General features: G+C 36.8%; 1 long non-coding RNA gene across 1 annotated transcript; it reads right to left on the reverse strand.

Moving 5' to 3' along the window:
• Positions 1 to 1,334: 1,334 nt before the first annotated feature.
• LOC135781751 (uncharacterized) lies at positions 1,335 to 5,228 on the reverse strand. Its single transcript, XR_012335847.1, has 3 exons — positions 4,937 to 5,228; positions 2,360 to 2,967; positions 1,335 to 2,199 (listed from the first exon to the last, which is right to left on the reverse strand). It is a non-coding gene; the product is annotated as an uncharacterized lncRNA (long non-coding RNA).
• Positions 5,229 to 7,933: the final 2,705 nt, after the last annotated feature.

Raw genomic sequence — 7,933 nt, forward strand, 5'->3', positions numbered from 1 at the left:
CTCCTCCGACAAAACCTTGTGCTTCTTTTTCTTAGTTGCTGCTTCGGCCATGACAAAAACATCAGGAAAATAAATAGTTGCGTTTGAGGAAGTGGAAGTAGTGACGTATGCTGTAAAGCAGATTTTTGAAGTTTTTTGTTCTGTGCTTGGGTTACTACCCGAAACCCCAAGTTTAAAGATACAAGTAAAAGCTATACAGACCCCAACAATCTATTGTAGACATGTTATTCCAACTATTTTAAGTCGTTGTACCATCACAAGGGACTTGAAAATATATTATGAAGGTTGAAAAACTACAAAGTGTCACTATAAGCCTGTGTGTATTTTAATAATGATGTCACTAAGGGCGCACTCACACTATCCAAACCAAACCGCGCTCGTGCGCATTTGACCCCCAAAGCCTGGTTTGTTAGACTAGTGTTATCGCTCTGTTCCGTGCCCCGGCGCGGATTGGTTAATCGCACGGCGGCCGGGTTGCAGAGGTGGGCCGGAGCGCGGTTCACTTGGGCTGTGGTGTGAGCGCAATCGCGCCTGAGTGCGATTCAAAAGGTGAAGACGTCAGTTGCGCGACCACTCACATTCATCTGCCTCCGTAAAAACCTTTTGATGCGCGCAGCGGGGTTACGTGAATGTCCGAGCTGCACACGTGACAGATCAACTAAGCAATATGATGACATGCGAGAGGGCTGTCTGTAATCGCGCACCAAACAACTCCGAATAAAATACACAGACTTATCATTCAGTGGGTTCCAGTGTTAAGAGAGAGCTTTACTTCCTGCTTTTTTCAAAACAATCGCATCTTAATGACGAAAGCGCGCCCGGACTCGGATAGATAAAAAGTACAGTGTGAGTGCGTGCATCTGGGGGAGTAGGGAGGGGTGACAATCGCGCTGGGGCATGGTTTGGTTTGGATTGGATAATGTGAGTGCGATGCTGCTATGCCCCCATGTCACATCCGGTCGGCTTGCCAAGCGGAAAAAAAAACATGTGTTGAGTGCTGCGAGTCAACCTCCTCTAACTAAGCTAGCTACAGCCAGTTAAAAGATAGCATGGCAGATACAGGAGACACCACGCGAGCTGCTCTTTACATGGGAAACAAAGAAACAGCAAGCGCCTCCTGCCTTCAGCTGAACTCAATCAAAGCATGCGTGCACAGCAGAACGGCGTCTGTGACAGGACTAGTCGTTTCTCTGAACCGACATCTGTTTAAGTTTCACAACAACTTATTTCAGTCACTTAAGAGTTATGAAACAGAATTTAAACATGACTTATTGGTATAGTCTTACAATCTCGTCGGATGGTAAGAAAAGTGCGTTTTTAAGGTAAGGTACACTGTTAACGATTTCCCTGTATTTTTACAGTACGGTACTGGCAGCACGGTTGCCAGTAAGTTACTGTATTTTGGGTTTACAGTACTGTACTGTAATACCATTTTACAGTACACAAACTAGTACTGTATAGTTACAAAGCAGTACTGTACTGTAATTTTACAATATTTTATTACAGTAGTCTATTTTTACAGTAATTTACTGTAATGTCTATATTGACCCATAAATACTATTTATTACTTATTACAGTTAATACAATAATATTATATAAAATAGATAGAGATTTAGGTTTAAATCTATAGTTATTAATATGGTAAAAATGCTATCCTTGACATGACATAATGAATTAAAAGGCAATCCAAGCAATGTTTGTATCAAAATTTTATTTAAAAAAACATTTAATTGAAACAAAACATTTAAAACAAGATTTTAAACAATAATAAACATATAATCAAGTAACATAAAATAAAATCAACAAGTATAAACAAGTTTGGAGACCCCTGCTGTAACATATTTAACTCTGGCAAATAGAACACTGTTCCATAGTTTGAAGTTTTCAGTTTAAAGTCCATCATCGACTAAAAGGTAACATTTCACTGTGGTAAAAAGAACACTGGCCCATAGTTTTAAATATTCTACTTGAATTTCATTGAACACTAAAAATAAATTAAAAATTAAACTGTGGCAGACAGACCACAGTGGCCTTTAGTTTGAAGTCGCCCATTCAAACTCTATCAGGGACTGCATGAAGCTGTTCACATGGGGGTTAATGGCCACAGCTTTTCTCTGCACCAAGTTCCTTGTCTTTTTGCTTGCTCCTTGTCTGGATGTGCACTTTTTCCCATCTTTGGAATTAATTCTATCCAGAAACCTGTTAGAAATATCATAAACATTAAGTCAACAAATATAAGATAGAAAAAGATTCTTAAAAAAACTAAACTCAGCCTTGAATTTACTCCTATTCTGAAACCTTTTGCTCTTATTCTACTGTTCCACGCCTAATTACATTAAAATACAGAAGATTCACTTACCTCGGAACAAACTCTTTCCTCAATGGACAGCATCCACATGGATCATGTCATGATTGAATGTCCTGAACAGAAAGTACAATTGTTACTGATTTGGACACAACTTTTTATTCTGAAAACAAAATCTTTTGTCAATAAAGTCCAGGGACACCTCTGCTAAATAAATACAATTATTAAATTAAATTTCTTATAACCAAAGTCTGAATATTTCTGTTTGTATATTTCTACATGGCAAACTAAGACAATTGTGTACATGTTGTGTATGGTCGTGTTACAGTGTTGTGTGTGGGAATTGTGAATGAGTGTATACATGGGTATTTAAAGAAACTGTAGTGGTAAAGTGCAAACTTACCGAACAATGTGCTTGGTGTGTGTCTGGTGTCACCCGTGTGCCTCCACATCTGCCTTAACTCCTGAAAAGTGCAAGGACACTCATGTAAACTACAAATAAAAAGTGATCAGCACATTCCTGTGTACTTTTACATGTGACGTGAAAGCATTTAATATTGCAGTCGAAAAAATACATGACTTGTAACTGTACATCATGTACTTGCCTGGTGCCTTTAAAGATGATCCATCTTACCCAATCCAGCTTACAAGCAATGGTAAGACTGTAAAAAATACAAATGTTACAAAATCTGTTAGCCATAGAAATAAGTAGACATTGTGAAGGAAATGGTAAAAGAAAATTTAGTAACACTTTACTATAAGAGTTTATTCCTTAACATTTGGTAATGCCTTAGCTAATATGAACTAACAATGAACAATATATTTTACAACATTAATAATATTTGATAATGTTCATTGTGCAGAGACAAAGTGATTGATTTAAAAATGTATTAAGTGTTTAAATCTAATATCATGCTATGCTAACAAATAAAACATTACTGTAAGTGTTAAGTCAGTTGTAAAACAAATATATATATATATATATATATATATATATATATATATATATATATATATATATATATATATATATATATATATATATATATATATATTAGTTGTTATATTATATATTATATATAAATATCTAAATAAGTCTTTTTTAAATTATTATTATTCTATAACATCTTGTCTACAGAAAATCTCTGAAAATGTCTCGTTTACTGCAGAAAATAGCGATTTATAGTGACAAGGTAAAAAGACTGTCCCTTTAATGTTTTACCCGGACGGCTGCGGTGTAACACTATTTCACGCAAAGTTTTTTAACAAGTTAGTAGCTAGCTGCTCACTTTAAAGATAAACATGATCGCCTAAATCTGAGCAATCCTGGTGATGCCAGTTTCCTACACGATGTTATAATGGATTATTTTACATCCAGAGATGAAGGATCAGATGACAGAGACGAGAAGACAAAGGTACGTAAATGCGGAGCCCATTCTCTTTTCGTGCATTGATTTGATGTGTTTTGGAAACTTATATATACAGCGTGTAATGCATCTGAAGTGGTGGAAACAATATGCCATAAAAATGTATTGGACAACTTACTGGGCGTGTAAAACGCTTAAAGTCGCCATGAAACGGAAGTAGCGATTGCCTTATTTTCCCCGTGGTGACGTATATCCGAATAAAACGGCTTTTGAGATGAAATAAGGCAGGGCTGGATTTGAATTTCTCCATCAAGATCTGATTGGATCGTTTGAAGTTGGGTCGTGTTGCTAATTGCTAATCGCTGCGATCTTCTCCCGGACCCCGCCCACCTGCCATACTTTTGTCCGGAAGTGAAGAGAGATCGTTTTGAGGAGAGGAGGAGATTTGCATTTTTGATTAAAGATTATGAGCACACACTAATTTTTAAAAAATAATGAAGCTCACAGATAAGTCATTTGTTAATAATACCACAATATTAAATACATATATATAGTTTTTCATTTCAATTTCATTGCGACTTTAAGAGAAGATATTCTCTGCTTTTGCGGATATACCGTAATATGATAACAACAACAACAATAAGCGCGGCAATCCCTTTCGTTCATCTGATATTAAGATGAGCCCAGGTCTGAATGATATTTGGTCGAAGTTAAAGCTGCGATGAGTTCGATGCATGTATCCAGTTAAATATGAGGTTTCTTGTTTTCACTTCTGTGGAGGAGTTCGGTACTACAGTATGCTGTGTACGGCGTGTCAAGTCCTATCTGTTTACAACCACGAGTCAGCCTTACCAAACAGTCGAACTTCATACTTTTCTCTGACGCTAACTGAACGGATGAAACGCCGAGATAAACGACCATTATGCTGGGACTGCAAGACCGCGCTGGCGGGTTGTCTTTGTCCATTTCGTTAAAAAATAGTTTCATTGTCACCACACTTTCAACACAATATAAACTCACCAAACCGTCATAATTTAGTTAAAACAACCCTATATTCATTTAAAAAGGTGTAAAGCGAGTTAAAGCAGCGGTAGACATCTGTGTGTAACGTTTACGTTAGCTTACTTTCTGAGGGAGATTGAAACTTTGTTGGCGACCGTTTTTCTCTCTCATTGCACGTTTAAAACAATATTGTGACAAACTATTGACAACATTCTTAAACTAAAAATTAAGTTTTCATGAAACAGAAATATTTCAAACTTACCGAACTGCCAGAAATCAATCGTCCTCCTTCAGCTGCAGCCAAGAGTTGTGCTCTCCCTCTGTCTGTGTGATTTGACGTTGGCGCACTTTCACTGATTATTGCAAGTACACCTGGCACATTACAGCAATGGCTACAGCAAGGTTACATCAAGACCAAAATATACTGTAAAATTTTCCCGCTCAAACAAATTTACCCAGAATGCATTATGAACTGCAGTACTGTACTGTAATGTACACATACAGTATAGTACTGTGGATTTTTACAGTACAGTGCTGCTAAATCTACAGCGACATCTAACAGTGTACTGACAGGAATGTTCATCTGACAGGAAGTTTAGTTTTATCAGGTATGTGCGTGTACCATATTTAGCAAGGCTAACATGGCAGGGCATCTCCGGGTTCAAGGTCAAATATTATATGTCATAAAAGTCTAGTCTAAAAATGGCATAGCAACCTGTTCTGTAAATAAACAAAAAATTAGTAAAAACTGAGAACCGAACCGTGGCCTTAGAATCGAAAATGTAATCGAAAAGAGGATTTGGAGAATCGTGACACCCGTAGATGTCACACAGATGGTGTGGTTTAGAAGTACCAACACTTGTACCAGACTCCCCAGCAGATTCTATACATGTGAAGGTCAGGTGCTCCTTTAACCATCATAGTGGAGACGGACCCTGGCAGCTATAAGCCTATTCATAACACCCAAGCGATTGTATGATTAGATGTGTGGAAGATAATTCATGTCCCCACTCAAAAGGTCACACCAGTGACTGTCTGCCTGCAAAACGCCTTTCATCTACCAACCAAATGTCAGCGGGCCAAGTCGGGTCTCAATTGCATTTCACAAATCACAAGCCTTCCTTTTGGAAGCATAGCGTAATAACTCGTGTCCTTTCATTTAGTTTCTTAATGCATACTCAAATCGTTCCATTTATTTTCTAAAGGACAGATTATTGCTTTTTGGAGTGTAACTGCACATATACAGTGCAATCATTTTCCGATTGTGTTTTTTTCTTTTCTTTTTTGATAGCATGATGCCTAAACCTTCCTGTGGATTTTTGTGCTCATGTTAAACCTGAAGCATAAAATTTGCTTTATTTGCTATCGTCTCTAATTCCACGGCCAGATGATTAGATGCTAAAACAGGTATAATTTTAGCAATAATGAGCAGCGCTTTATAGAAATCTTTGCACGAATGTCAATGATGGCACATAATCTCCTATTAGCCTTTAGTTTTCATGGTGGATGTAATGACACTGCAACTGCTCGCTTATTTAAAGAAATGAGCTGTGGAATATTGAAGGAATCTGACTTTTTTCACTTCAACACAATTCCAACCTCAATGTGTGGAACCATCTCCTTTACCAGGTGAAAAAAGTACACTTCAATAATGTACATAAAGTGCTTTATTTTCACATACATTTTTTTTTTACATAATATACTTAAAATTTGTCTGTAGTGCTTCTTAAGAACATCTAAAGCTTTGTTTATACTCTAAAGCTTTGTAATTTCTCCGCATCGTGAGCATCTGCTGATCGCATAACAAACGGACGCGCATGATCGCACATGCGTTCAGCAGATGCTCACTGTGCGGAGCAATGCACGAGAATAAACAAAGCTTAAGATGTTCTTAAGATTGACGGACGAGGCATTTATATTTGACATTGCACTATTATTTTAAACGGCAGGGGGCCACTCGAGCAATCGGGTCTAGAGCTGCAACTAACGACTATTTCTTCTGTCGACTAATCTAGCGATTATTTTTCCGATTAGTCGACTAGTCTAACGACTATTTTTTATTATTAATACAGTGTTCTTTTTTTGATTAGCTATTTAATCTGTTGGATAATCTGTTTTCTACTCTCTGTCTGATCTGACAGTTATTGTTTGTTTTATTGTATTTTAACACAACTGAATGCTATTTTCACATTATCTGTTCTGTTGTCAGATATATAGGGGCAGTTTCCCAGACAGGGATTAGACTAGTCCTAGACTAAAATAAATATAAGAGCTGTCCAAACTGAAAACATCTTGCACTGACATATCTTAAAATACACCAGTGCCCTTAGTTTGGCCTCAAAATGCACACAAGTAATGTTTTTAGTAAGGCATGTTTGTTTAAACTAATTATATTTCCTAATTAAACTAAGGCCTAGTTCTGGCTTAAGCTAATGGAAACCACCCAGGGCCGGAGTGGGACTCATTTTCAGCCCTGGAGTTTCATGACTTAGACCGGCCCACTTTAGTTCATGACTGACTATATTAAAATAATACAGTTAAATCCTCAGTAGCCTATACATAAGTGTGCAATAGTGAACTGTTTTCTGCATCCTTGCAATTCATTGTATTTTTTTAAATAGATAATTTCCATATCAATGCAAATACAGTAAACAATTATGATTTTTGCTCTAATCTTGCAGCCCTAAGATAAGGTATTTTTATATTATTCAATTAAACATATTCAAAAGCTACTAAAAGGGAACAAATGTGTTTGTGTTTTCCCCTATATTTCTATTTTTAAAAAATGGTGGGTCTTGAGATTACCTGTTGGGTTGAAAAAGTTTAGAAACTCCTGATATACAATACACAAGCAAGATTTATCAAGTATGCAGAGGAACAGGAGGAAAAATAAAAAATCCTTATCTTAATTTTTAGTAGGCCTACTTGGATCATGTACATTGCCAAATACCTTGTGTCATAAAAGAACAAATATTGAATGGACTTGTTTTAGTTAAGAAAACATTATATTCATATGAAACGTTTTAAATAAACTGATGCGTTTTGCATCAAATAAGTTTTTGTTATCAAAAGACGATGAATAATATAACTATTCATAGATCATTCATTATTTGTCTCATTTTCATTTAAGTGGCCGTTCGTATCAGGTCGCGCATCTAGACGCGCGGCAAACGCCCTCAAATACAGACGCATCTGAATCTAAACTCGTGTTCACAGGCGAGCGCTTTGAAAAGCAACCCGTGCGTCTTGCGCTAACATT

The sequence above is a fragment of the Paramisgurnus dabryanus genome, chromosome 23 (genome assembly GCF_030506205.2).
Source record: "Paramisgurnus dabryanus chromosome 23, PD_genome_1.1, whole genome shotgun sequence".
In the NCBI taxonomy this organism is placed as follows: domain Eukaryota; kingdom Metazoa; phylum Chordata; class Actinopteri; order Cypriniformes; family Cobitidae; genus Paramisgurnus; species Paramisgurnus dabryanus.